A 14171-nucleotide genomic window follows, 5' to 3' on the forward strand; every position below is an offset into this window, starting at 1 on the left:
TGACCATTTTCTTACTTATGCTGGGGGAATAGAGGACTCTGAGGAAAGAAACAGGGATTTCTTATCAGGACAAGAGGCAGTTCCCCCGTGGAATCCCGAACTGAGAGGTGGAAAATAAAGCACTACCAGTTTTGTATTATAGAAGGCCTCAGACGTAGTAAAACAAAGCCTGTTAACTACTCTAAGTTAGCCACCATTGATAAAGGGGATAGCGAAAACCCCTCGGTCCTTTGGAAAGCTCAAGGAGGCTTTTGGTTAAGCGTACCAACATTACCCCAGATTCAGAATCGGGACAACTGATTTTAAAGGACAAATTTATCACACAGGCTATCCCAGACATCAAGAGGGTGCAAGAATTGGCTATTAGTCCCAAGAGTACCTTACAAAATCTCCTGAAAGTTACCACCTCTGTGTTCTATAATAAAGACCAGAATGAGGAAAAGGGAGAAACAAGGGAAGCCAGACCACAGCTAAGGCTCTTAGTGCCACGCTTCGACAAGACAAGGACCCCCAGGCAGAGCCCGGAGGCGAACGGTCAGTGCTGGTCACCTGCTACAACTGTAGACAGGTTGGACTTATGCACTGAAGTTGCCCCAATGGACATGGTGGACTCCCAAAGGCCTGTTCTGCCTGTCAAGGAAACCACTGGAAGTCGGACTGCCCCTGGAGACTGAGGTCCCTTGGGACAGGGCTGGCGACCAGTTGGACCAACAGGAGTGATGGGGCTTAGGGTCTCTCAATCAGGCTCCTCAGAGGACTGCCATCTCCACCCAGGAGGCCCGGGTAAGCCTGACAGTGGAGGGCAAAGAAATTAATTTCCTCCCTAATGCTGGGGCCACCTTCTCTGTACTCCTCCCAAACTCTGGTAAATCATTGCCAGAGGCTGTAGTCATTACAGGCATGTCTGGGAAGCCAAGAAAGAGATCTCTTTCTCAGCCTTTAGGGCATAGCTGGGTAAGTTGTTCCTTTCCATGCCTTCCTGATCCTGCAAGAAAACTCATATTCACATCAGAAACAATGTCCTCTCAACCCTGAGGCTCTAAAAGGACTCAATATTCTAATAAGTCATCTATTTTAGAAGCCAAAGGTTTACTGAAACCTTGTCATAGTCCTAACAATATCCCATTTTAGGGGTGCAAGAGCCTAATAGAAGGGGAGGACTAGTTCAGGACTTATAACTAGTTAATAAGACAGTGATTCCTATCCAGCCAATTGTCCCTAACCCTTATGCTTTACTTGCCCAAATTCCAGAAAACACAAAGTGGTTTATAGTACTAAATCTCAAGGATTGCCTTTTTCTATATACTCCTGTCTCCAACCTCACAGTCCCTGTTTGCCTTTAAAAGATCCCAATAATCAAAGCCGTCAGCTAACATGGATAATACTGCCTCTGAGCTTTTGGGAAGAGCTCTCATTTATTTGGGCAGGCCTTTAAACAACTCAAAAAGCCCTTTTACAGGCACTGGCTTTAAGTCTCTCTACAGGTCGGCAGCATCGACTCCTAGATCCATCTGTCTCTAGTGAGCCTTGAGTGCCAGCACAGGAGGAGGATGAAGCTGCATTGCCATCAATTAGATCACCAAATGTCTACTCATGTGAGCCTCTAAAGCAGTGGTTCTCAACCTTCCTAATGTCGCGACCCTTTAATACAGTTCCTCATGTTGTGGTGACTCCCAACCATAAAATTATTTTTGTTGCTACTTCATAACTGTAATTTTGCTACTGTTATGAATCATAATGTAAATATCTGATATGCAGAATGTATTTTCATTGTTTCAAATTGAACATAATTAAAGCATAGTGATTAATCACAAAAACAATATCCTATCTAATAAAAGAGAAACATGGTAATTGGCCAACGACCGCTACCCTTCCCATTGGCTAATCAGCGAGATATGCAAATTAACTGCCAGCAAAGATGGCGGCCAGCAGCCAGGCAGCTTGAAACTAACATGAGGCTTGCTTGCTTCAGTGACGGAGGACTCCAACGTTCCCCGCCTGCTGCTGCAGGCCTCTGAGCCTGCAGTTTAAAAAACATTGTAACGAATATAGAAGGTAAACAAAACCCCAGAAACCTTCTTTCAGCGAGCCTGGGATCTCAGAGCTGGAGTTGATACAGAGTTTCGATTATAGAACCGATACAAACCAGATACCTTCTTACAGGAGCGGAGGCCTAAGAGCTGGAGCCTCAGAGCTAAAGCTGGCCCAGAATAAAAAAAAAAAAAGGAAAAAAAAAGGAGCGGTTGGGAGCTTCTGTCACCCGCCAGCCTGAAAACAGCCCTCAGCCCCTCACCCAGACTGGCCAGGCACACCAGTGGGGACCCCGACCTGATCCAGGGCACCCTTCAGGGCAAACCAGCTGGCCCCCACACGTGCACCAGGCCTCTATCCTATATAGGAAAAGGGTAATATGCCTCCCAGCACCGGGATCAGTGGAGCTGAGAGGCGCCCGGCACCGGGATCAGCATGACAGGGGGCAGCACCCAAACCCCCTGATCGCCCTGCAGCTCTGTGTGTGACAGGGGGTGGGGCCACAACCTCCCTATCATCCCTGCTCTGTTTGTGATAGGGGAAGGCGCCTCAACCCCCTGATCGGCCCTGCTCTGTGTGTGACAGGGTGCGGCGCCGCAACACCCCCCCTCCACGGGCCCTGCTCTGTATGTGACGGGGTAGAGCCATAACCTCCCCATCGGCCTTGCCTTGAGTGTGACAGTGGCGGCGCCCCAACCCCCTGATCGGCCCTGCTCTGTGGGTGATAGAGGGCAGCACCCCAACCCCCGCCCCCACGAACCCTACTCTGTGTGTGATGGGGTAGAGCCATAACCTCCCCATCGGTCCTGCCCTGAGTGTGACAGTGGCAGTGCCCCAACCCCCTGATTGGCCCTGCTCTGTGTGTGACAGGGGGTGGTGCCCCAACTCCCCTATCGCCCCTACTCTGTGAGTGACAGGGGGGAAACTCCCCAACCCCCTGATCGACCCTGCTCTGTGCGTGACAGGGGGCAGCGCCCCAACCCCCTGATCGGCCCTGCTCTGTGCGTGACAGGGGGCAGTGCCCCAACCCCCCAATCGGCCCTACCCTGAGCATGACTGAGGGTGGCATCGCAACCTCCCAATCCACCCTGCTCTGTGCATGACAGGGATGTGGCGCCCCAACTCCCCAATCGGCCCTGCTCTGAGCCTGACCAGGGGCTGCACCTAGGGATTGGGCCTGCCCTCTGCCACCCGGGAGTAGGCCTAAGCCAGCAGGTCATTATCTCCCGAGGGGTCCCAGACTGTGAGAGGGCACAGGCCAGGCTGAGGGACCTCCCCTTCCCCCCCCCCCCAGAGTGCACAAATTTTTGTGCACCGGGCCTCTAGTGTAATTATATATGTGTTTCCCAATGGTCTTAGGCGACCTCTGTGAAAGGGTCGTTCGATCGCCAAAGGGGTCACGACCCACAGGTTGAGAACCGCTGCTGTAGAGGGATAAGTTCCTCTGCCACTTTGTGGAAGTCTTGGCCTGTGCTAAGAATGCCTAAATGGCAGGGGCCAGGCCCAGGTGGAGGACGTGTGTGCAGTCAGGGAACTGCTGGGGCAGATGAAAGGCATCTACACTGCCATCCCAGTGTGGCCCCCAGAAACCAGTGCTCATGTGCAGGAGCTCTACCAGGAGTGGCTGGTGGGGGGATGACTCCCAGCAGGCCCAGGCGGCCCTGCACACCACCTAGCAGGGCCCAGGGCAGCCTGCCAAGACATCAAGTGGTAAAGGTCCAGAAGACGCCCGGCCTGCAGGCCGCCTGAGGAGAGGTGTCAGACACATGAAGGAAAGGCTTAGCATCTCTGTCATCCCTTTGGTTTTCAGAATTCCCTGCTCCCCATCTGTCAGCTCCCTCCCTCTGAGGGGCGCTGTCACCAGCACATGGTGCAACTGGAATATTGTATCTCGAGAGGATTTCCCCAATGTATGTATCCTTTTATCCAACGATGAAAAAAATCCCAAAGAACAAGAATGAAGACAGACTACTGTCCTTTAGGCTTAAAAAAACACACCCAGAAGTGTCTTGTGAAGAGCTGAGACTTGGTCTGTCCACGCACCTCAGAGAGATTGGATGAGGAAATGGGCCAGTTTGATCCTGACTTTACCCACTTATGTTACACTTGAAGGTGTCTTTGCCACAATGTGAATAACCTGCCACCTTTTGGAATAGGGGCTCATACGAAAGTCTGCATTCCCAACTTTTCTTGAAACAGATATATGTTCTGCAGCTGTGGCCAGCGTCCTGAGACCAGGCCCTGTTGACCAGATCCTGTAGCTGGGAATCAAGGGGCACTCGAGGGGAGGCCCCCATCCCCTGTGCCCTTTTACATTCAGAGATTGAACTGAACTCACTTTGGGGGAGGCTTGGCAACGGTGACAGGTGTCATAGATGGAAGGATGGAGAATGCAGAGGCGGACACCTGCTCGGTCCCTCCCTGAGTCAGGCAGATGAAGTCTGGCCAGCCCGCCCCACAATTGGGTGAGATAGCGTCCTCTGTGTCCACTTCTCACCCCATGGGCCTGGCCACTCCCCTCAGCTCCGGGCAGCCCTCTGCATTCCACGACAGCGTGCTCTGCCCTCACATGCTGCTCGCCCTAAATGAGAAGGAAGAGAGCAGTTGGCCCACAGACAACTACACAGAAAGATACACAGCCATCATAGAGCCCAGCACCCCGGGCACATTAGGGCCATCCTGTGAAATGAGGCCTGTAGCTGGCCTGGTGTTGGTTTCTAGAGCACTTAGATTTTGTTAGCATGTGGGTGACATTCTTCTTGAACCCCTCAGCCTGTTAGATTTCCCTCATTAATGTGTTATTGTACCTGTGCACCCATCTGGGTTGATAACTGGGACATTGTGTGAAATTACCTATTTTCTGCTTTCAGTCTATTGACAGTGGGGTTTCATCTTCTCTGGTAACGTAGATCCATTTCTGATTATGGAATGAACAGTTGAAGTGTCAAAAAAAAAAAAAAATCAAAAAGCGGCTGCCAGGTGGCTCCTGACTACTGGCAGAAATGTCTGTGGGACGGATCTGGATCCCAGCCGGGCAAGGGCATCCCACTGCCCACCTGGAGAGCCAATCGGGTCCTAACTCCCCCCTTCCCCCCACCCCCTTTGGGACCCTACTCATCCTATCTAATAAAAGACAAAAGGGTAATTAACCATACCTCCGCTACACTTCCCATTGGCTAATCAGGGTGATATGCAAATAAACTGCCAAGAAAGATGGCGGTTAACCACCAACAAAGATAGCGGTTAATTTGCATATGTAGGCGCAATGCTGGGAGGTGAACTGGGAAGGACAGAAGAAGCCGCCTGCTGCTGATGGTGATCGGAAACCCAGGTGGCAGGCAAGAAATGGGGCCGCCTTTGCCCTGGTCCCAGCCATGATCAGAGAATCAGGAGCCTTTGTCCAACCCCCAGCCACGATCAGAGAACCGGGGGCCTTTGCCTGACCCCCAGCCGTGATCGGAGAATCGGGGCACTTTACCCCGCCCCCCAGCTGTGATCAGAGAACCAGAGGCCTTTGAGCCACCCTCCAGCTGAGATTGGAGAACTGGGCAGCCTTTGCCTGCCCCCCCAGCCATGATTGGAGAACCGGGGGCCTTTGCCCTGCCCCCAGCCATGATCGGAGAACTGGACAGCCTTTGCTCACCTCCCAGCCATGGTCGGAGAAGTGGGGGCCTTTGCCCATCCCCCAGCCGTGATCGGAGAAGTCGTGTGGAGCAGGGAAGAAGCAGCACCGGTGGCTGACTCTTCCCTGCCCCCCGCACCGGTGATCAGTGGTTGGAGAAGCCGGGCAGGGCAGGGAAGAGGCGGCACTGACACCTAAGTAGATCGCAAGCACCTTTCAAACTGCGCGGGTAAAACCCCATGGGACCAGGTCATGACTGCCCACGTAGATCGAACTGCAAACCCCATGAGACCGGGTCCTGGCCGCCACATAGATCGCGAGCACCTTGCAAACTGCATGGGTAAAACCCATGAGACTGGGTCCTGGCCTCTATGTGCTGCCACATAGATCTTTGGGGGCCAGCAGCCGCCTCTTCCTTGCCTCCCCCCTCCCGTACCCCACCGGTGATCGGAGAAGTACCTGTATTTTTTTTTCAAAGTACCTGTATTTTTAATAATTTCTTGACAATGTAAAAGAATTTTACATTATGATCCAAGGGTGGTGGGGTGAGGAGAAGGAGCAGCAGAAAAATCCAACAAAAAGGGAAACAGAAATGCATGGTGGGAGGGATTTGAAGCGTGGGTAGGGGCATTGCCCAACTAAAATGCAATTGGTTTGTTACTGAGTACTATTCATGGGAACACAGCATCCTGACTCCTTCTCTATACAGCATATTGGGAGTAAATATGATGCATCCAGGTGGAAATATGATTAGGGGTTGGAAGACAGACAGGGAAAGAAGTAGTCAGAAATAGACACTGAGAGAGTTACTGGCTTGATGGCTGCAAATACTGAGTCTCCAATAGTGATAGAATAAAAAAGTGGGGGATATCTCTGGAAAATTCAAGAGATAGGGGGCAACTCTTCTATGGTTTTGACTTGCCCAGCAGATTTTCACATACACATGTGTACATGCCTATATTTGCATGCACACACATATACACATAACTGACTGCCCCCCCTGGAAGCACAAAAGAAGAAGAAGCCGCCAGAAGAAGATGCCACCCACCTTTGGTCCAGGTGCCAGCACCTGCGGCTGGCTGAAGCCCAGGGGACAGACAAGCCACCTGCCTGAGGTCCCAGGCTGCAGCCACCCAGAGAAGCTGCCAGCCCTGTGGTCCAGGGCACCAGCGCCTGTGGTCAGGGAAATAGGTTCCCTCTTCTCCTACTGCAGTCATGACTTCAATATTCCCCTTCTGAATTTCTCTCCTGTGCTGCAACCCACTTTTCATCAGAAGGATACGGAACAGAGAGAGCAATGTTAAAAGCTTACATTTTTAAGACAGTAAGGTTGGTACTTAAACATATAAATGGAAAATTAGAGTTCGCCTTAAGGTCACAAAGGCTACAAAGGACAGGGACAGCGCATGACCTATTATATCCAGCAATCCATATGGGGACTGAAAACTTTGCGAAGATGACAATTAGTGAAGATATGAATCAACTAAAATAGTTGACAGGGACAATTCTTCCATCTTTGAAAATATCTACATGAAATCTGTTTAAATAGATTTTCATCTGCATAATATAACACATTCTGACAAGACAACCACCAACATGGTCAGTGTTGTGCCGATAAATGTTTAATAACTGCGGGACCCCCCACCCCGAGTGCACAAATTTTTGTGAACCGGGCTACTTGTATATATATATAAAAGCCTAAGCAACTGTTACGACCCAACAACTGCACTACCGGATCTACTGATCACTATGACATGCACTGACCACCAGGGGGCAGACACTCAATGCAGGAGCTGCTCCCTCCTGGTCAGTGCACTCCCACAGCCAACCTCCTATGCCCCCTCTGCCTCCGTGGCCGGCCAACCTCCCGTGGTCCCTCCCCCCAGCTGGTCCCTCCCCCAGCAAAGGCTCTGGTCACGGGAGAATCTGTGACTGGGAAGCCTGTTGGAGGAGAGCAACACCAACGCTGATCAAGACAGAGTAGCAGCTTGGAGGGGGCAGAAGGGGCAAGACAAGAGCCTAACTTCAAAGACATAAAGTAAGCACCACTGCCATCTTAGCTCTGCCACCACACTGTGCTGCTTGCCCTTCTGCCCCCATCAGCCACTTCTAGGTTGGCCCCACACCTTTCTGGGCTCCCAACAACTGATTGGCTAGCACTCCTATGGAGGTGTGCCACCATTGGCCGAAATCAACTACCTATCATGCTTGGGGGTGGAGCCCTAAGAAAATGAGTGGCTGAGGAAGGGAAAGACTACCTATCTGTCTGTCAGCAACTCCATCCCAGGGAGAGTGAGGCAGCTTGAGTACGGGCAGTGAAGTAGAGCTGTATTTCCACCTCAGAGCGTAGCTGGTGTTCAGGCTGTTTTGGGGCGCTCTGTCTGTGGTCTTTGCTTGCCATTATCTCAGCACATCTACCCAACTAGATCAGGGCCTGCTGGCCAAACTCCCACTGTCCCCCGATTCCCATGCACAAATTCGTGCACCATGCCCCTAGTTATTTAATAAATAATACAGTATTGTATATTTGATTGTTGTTAAGAGGTTAGATCTTAAAAGTTCTAATCATAAGAAAAAACTGCAGCTTCATATGGTGATGGATGTTAACTAGTCTTATTATGATGCACATTTTGGGAAAAATTTATTTAAAAAGACCTCTTCAAAACTCAACAGTAAAGAAACAAACAATGCAATTAGAAAATAGCAAAGACTTGAATAGACATTTTACCAAGAGTATGTATTGGTGACAAGCACAGGAAAAGTTTTTCAACATAATTCGTCTTTAGTGAAATGCAAATTAAAACACAATGACATATCTGAAGAAAACATGCTGATTAGAGTAGCTAAAACAAAAAATAATGACAATACCAAATGCTGAAAAGGATTCAGAGATACTGATATCTGTGACATTTCTGGTAGGAATATAGAATGGTGCAGCCACCTTTGAAAATAGTTTCACAATTTCTTATAAAACAAAACATGCACTTACCATAGGGCACAATGATTAGTCTCCCAGCATTTATGCCAGAGAAAGAAAACCAGGTCCACTGAAAAACCCACACACAAATATTTATACCAGCTTTATTACTAATAACCAAAACCTGGAAACAACCCAAATGTCCTTTGGCAAGTGAATGGTTTAACTGTAGTAGCTCCATATGATGGAATACTACTCAGTAGTAAAAAGGAATGAGCAATTGATACATGCAATAGCGTAATCACCCAGCTTTATGCTGAGCTAAACAGCCAATCTTGAAAGATAACACTACATATTGAATGACTCCAAAATGGCAGAATTAAAAAGATGAAGAAAAAATTTTCTAGGGAACAGGGATGATTTCTAGGGAACAGGGATGGGGAAGGTGTGCAACATGGTGTAACTAAAAGGAGGTATAAAGAAGTAGAGTAAGAGAGTTACTTTGTGGGGGTAGAATAGTTGAGATTTTGCTTGTAGTTGTGGTTACATGAACCTATACCAGGGATAAAAATGCACAGATGTATACACATTCTCACACATAAATAAATAAAGGTAAAAACTGGTGAGATCTGCTTAAGATCTATAGTCTGTTTATTGTTAATTTCCTGGCTTTTATATCATACTTAAGTTATATAAAATGTTCTTTTTGGGAAAAAGGTATAATATCTGTCTGTATGAATTTTGCTGCTTCTCATAGGTCTAAAAGGTTTCTTGTTTTTGTTTTCTAAAAAATTCTAAAATCTCTAAGGTAGAACAGGATCATTTTAGTCAAGGATTATGTTATAAAGATGTGGCATCTCACCTGAGCTTGCCCCTGACTGTCAGTGCATGCAACACTCCCACCAAGCCCGCTGCCACGGCTCAGGCCCTGCACAACTGGACCTTTAATAGCAGCAGAAATGGGGAGACAAAATAGCAATCCCCAAAGAAAAGAAGAGGAATTCCACCCCCCACCTCAAAAAAAGGAACTAAATGAAAGAAGGCATGGAATATGTTTGAAAAAGAATTCAGAGTAATGGTCATACAGTTCATAAACTAGATGAATGAGAAAATCAATAACATAGTATGTAAGAACCAAGAAGAAATCCAAAGTGATATGTCTATAATAAAGAACATGATGAAAGGCTTCAATAGTAGACTAAGAGAAGCAGAGGACCAAATTAATGAGACAGAAGATAGGGCAGAGAAACAAGCCCAATCTGAAGAGCAGTTGAAGGAAAAAAAAATAGAAAGCAGGAGGAGAGCCTAAGGGAGCTTTGGGACAACATGAAATGAAGCAACATACGTATAATAAGGGTGCCAGAAGGACAAGAAGAGAAGCAAGAATTAGAGAAACTATTTGAAGAAATAATGACAGAAAACTTCCCCGATATGGGGAAGAAAAAAGTCACCCAAGCACAGAGTCCCAAACAAGATGAACCCCAAAAGACCCACCCCAAGACACATTATAATTATAATGGCAAACGTTAATGACAAAGAGAATCTTAAACGCTACACTAGAGAGACAGGGAGTTACCTACAAATGATCCCTCATTAGATTATCAAATAATTTCTCAACAGAAATACATCAGGTCAGAAGGGAATGGAATGAAGTTAACAAAGTAATGCAAAGAAAGGGACTGAATCCAAGAATACTCTATCCAGCAAGGCTATCATTAAAAATTGAAGGGGCAATCAGAAGCTTCACAGACAAAAAAGAGCTAAGGGAGTTTATTGCTGTAATGCCAGCAATGCAAGAAATGCTAAAGGGATTGTTGTAAAAAGAAGGGGAAAAGAAGAAGAAGAAACACAGGCACCAAAAATATAAATGGCTACAAACAGGTATCTATCAATACTAACTTTAAATGTAAATGGACTAAATGCTCCAATCAAAAAACAATGAGTGGCTGAATGGATTAGAGAACCTGACCCATACTTATGCTGTCTACAAGAGACCCATCTCAGAACAAGAGACTCACACAGACTGAAAGTGAAGGAAAAGAAAATTCCTTTCAGGCAAATGGAAATTTTAAAAAAGCTAGAGTAGCAATACTTATACCTGACAAAATAAATGTCAAAGTGAAGGCCATAACAAGAGATAAGGAAGACCACTTCACAATACTAAAGGGATCAATACAACGAGAGGATATAACTCTGGTAAACATACATGCACCAAATGCAGGAGCACTCAAATACATAAAAAAAAAAACACCTTCTGGAAGATATCAAGAGAGAGCTCAACAACAATACGATCATAGTAGAAGAATTTAATACCCCATTGACATCACTGGATAAATCCATTAAACAAAAATCAGCAAAGAAAGAGCAATCCTAAAAGACTCACTAGATCAGATGGACCTAATTGAAAACTTCAGAACATTTCACCCCAAAGCTACAGAATATACATTCTTCTCAAGTGCACATGGGACATTTTCAAAAATAGACCATGTATTGGGTCACAGACAAAGTCTCTCCAACTTCAAGAAGGTTGAAATCATATCAAGGATCTGCTCAGACCACAATGGCATAATATTAGATACCAACTACAATAAAAACAATCAAAATATTCACTTGGAAGCTGAATAGTATGCTATTAAACAATGATTGTGTTACCAAACAGATTAAAGAAGAAATAAAAAACATCCTGTAAATGAATGACAATGAAAACACAACAATCCAAAACCTATGGGACACATTGAAAGCAGTCCTAAAAGGGAAGTTCATAGCATTATAGGCCTACCTCACAAAACAAGAAAAACTGGTAATAAATTATCTAACTCTACAACTTAAAGAATTAGAAAGAGAGCAACAAGAAAAGCCCAGAATGAGGAGAAGGAAGAAGATAATAAAGATCAGAGCAGAAATAAATGGCATAGGTACCAAAAAATAAAATAAAAAATAACAAAAGATCAATGAAACCAAGAGCTGGTTCTTTGAAAGAATAAAGAAGATTGATGAACCTCTAGCCGGGCTCACCAAGAAACAAAGAGAGAGGACCCAAATAAACAAAATCAGAAATGAAAGGGGCGAAATATCAACAGACCCCACAGAAATACAAAGGACTATTAAAAAAAAAATACTATGAACAACTCTATTCCAAAAAACTAAACAACCTAGAGGAAGTGTACATATTCCTAGAAAAATACATCCTTCCAAAACTTAACCAAGAAGAAACAAAAAATCTCAACAGGCCAATAACTAAGGAGGAAATTGAAGCAGTCATAAAAACAAACAAACGAAGAAAACAAAACAAAACAAACAAACAAAAAAAACTTCCAGCAAACAAAAGCCCAGGCCAGATGGCTTCAAAGGGGATTTTTACAAAACACTCAAAGAGGAACTAAAACCTATCCTCAGAATATTCCAAAAAATTCATGAGGAAGGCACATTTCTAAGCTCTTTCTTTGAAGCCAGCATTACCCTAATCTCAAAATCAAATAAACACTTTACAAAGAAAGAGAATTACAGGCCAATATCCCCAATGACCATAGATGCTAAAATCCTCAACAAAATTCTAGCAAATTGCATCCAGCATTACATTAGAAAGATCATACACCATGAACAAGTGGGATTTAGTCCAGGGATGCAAGGCTGCAACAATATCCCCATATCAATAAACGTGATACATTACATAAGCATATTGAGACACAAAAATCACATAATCATATCAATTGATGCAGAAAAGGCATTTGACAAAATCCAACACCCTTTCCTGATAAAAACTTACAGCAGAGTGGGAATAGAGGGTACATACCTCTACATAATAAAAGCCTTATATGACAAACCTACAGCCAACATCATACTCAATGGGCAAAAATTAAAACCATTTCCCCTAAGAACAGGAACAAGACAAGTATGCCCACTTTCACCACTCCTGTTCAACATAGTACTGGAAGTGCTGGTCATAGTGATCAGACAAGAAGAAATAAAAGGCATCCAAATTGGAAAAGAAGAAGTAAAATTATCGTTACTCACAGATGATATATTGTATGTAGAAAACCCTAAAGAATCCATCAAAAAACTACTAGAATTAATTAATGAATTCAGCAGTGTAGCAGGATACAAAATTAACACCTAGAAATCTATGGCTTTTTTATACACCAATAATTAACTCACAGAAAAAGAAATTAAAAAAACAATCCCATTTAACATTGCAACAAAAAATATTAAGATAACTAGAAATTAATTTAACCAAGGAGGTAAAGGGCCTGTACTCAGAAAATTACAGGACGCTGAAAAGAGATAGAGGAAGACAAACAAATCTAAGAACAAGCTGTGTTCATGGATTGGTAGAATCAACACCCTTAAAATGTCCATACTACCCAAAGCAATCTATAGATTCAATGCAATCCCCATTAAAATACTAATGGCATAGTTCAAAGACCTAGAACAAACTCTGCAAAAATTCATCTGGAATTAAAAAAAAGACCCGAATAGCTGCAGCAATCTTGAGAAAGAAGAACAAAGTTGGAGGGATCACAATTGCAGGTATCAAGCTATACTACAAAGCCACTGATCTCAAAATTCCCTGGTACTGGCACAAGAACAGACATATAGACCAATGGAACAGAACAGAAAACCCAGAAATCAGCCCAAGCTATTATGCTCAATTAATATTTGACAAAGGAGGCAAAAGCATATAATGGAGTCAAGACAGTCTCTTTAATAAATGGTGTTGGGAATATTGGACAGATACATGCAATAAAGTGAAACTAGATCACCAACTTACACCATACACAAAAATAAACTCAAAATGGATAAAGGACTTAAAAGTAAGAAACCATAAAAATCTTAGAAGAAGCCATAGCAGACCAAAATAGCAGACATTTGTCTAGCAATATCTTTACTGATACAGCACCTAGGGCAGCCGTGGGCAAACTACGGCCCACGGGCCGGATCCGGCCCGTTCGGCTGTTCTATCCAGCCTGCGGAGCCGAAAGAGCGGAGGGTTCTCTTGCTCTCCCCTCCGCTCCTTCACCAGCAGCAGTGTTAACATGGCAACGTTGGGAAACATGGCCCCAGCTCCTCCTTCTGAGTCCAGTTTAAGAACCCATTGTGGCCCTAGAGTCAAAAAGTTTGCCCACCCCTGACCTAGGGCAATGGAAACTAAGTTGAAAATACACAAATGGGACTTCATCAAAATAAGAAACTTCTGTACAGCAAAAGAAACCATTGACAAAACAATAAGAAAGCCCACTGCATGAGAGGATATTTTTCCCAATGTTATCTGTGATAAGGGTTTAATCTCCAAAATTTATAGGGAACTTATACAATTTAACAAAAGTTAGATAAACAATCCAATCAAAAAATGGGCAAAGGACCTAAATAGACACTTTTTGAAAGAGGACGTACAGAAGGCCAAGAGACATATGAAAACATGCTCAAAGTCACTAATCATCTGAGAGATGCAAATTAAAACAACAATGAGGTACCATCTCACACCTGTCAGAATGACTATCATCAACAAATCAACTAATGACAAGTGCTGGCGAGGATGTGCAGAAAAAAGAAACCCTCTTGTGCTGCTGGTGGAATGCAGACTGGTGCAACCACTGTGGAAAA

Source organism: Myotis daubentonii, chromosome 3, assembly GCF_963259705.1.
Source record: "Myotis daubentonii chromosome 3, mMyoDau2.1, whole genome shotgun sequence".
NCBI classification, from domain to species: Eukaryota; Metazoa; Chordata; class Mammalia; order Chiroptera; family Vespertilionidae; genus Myotis; species Myotis daubentonii.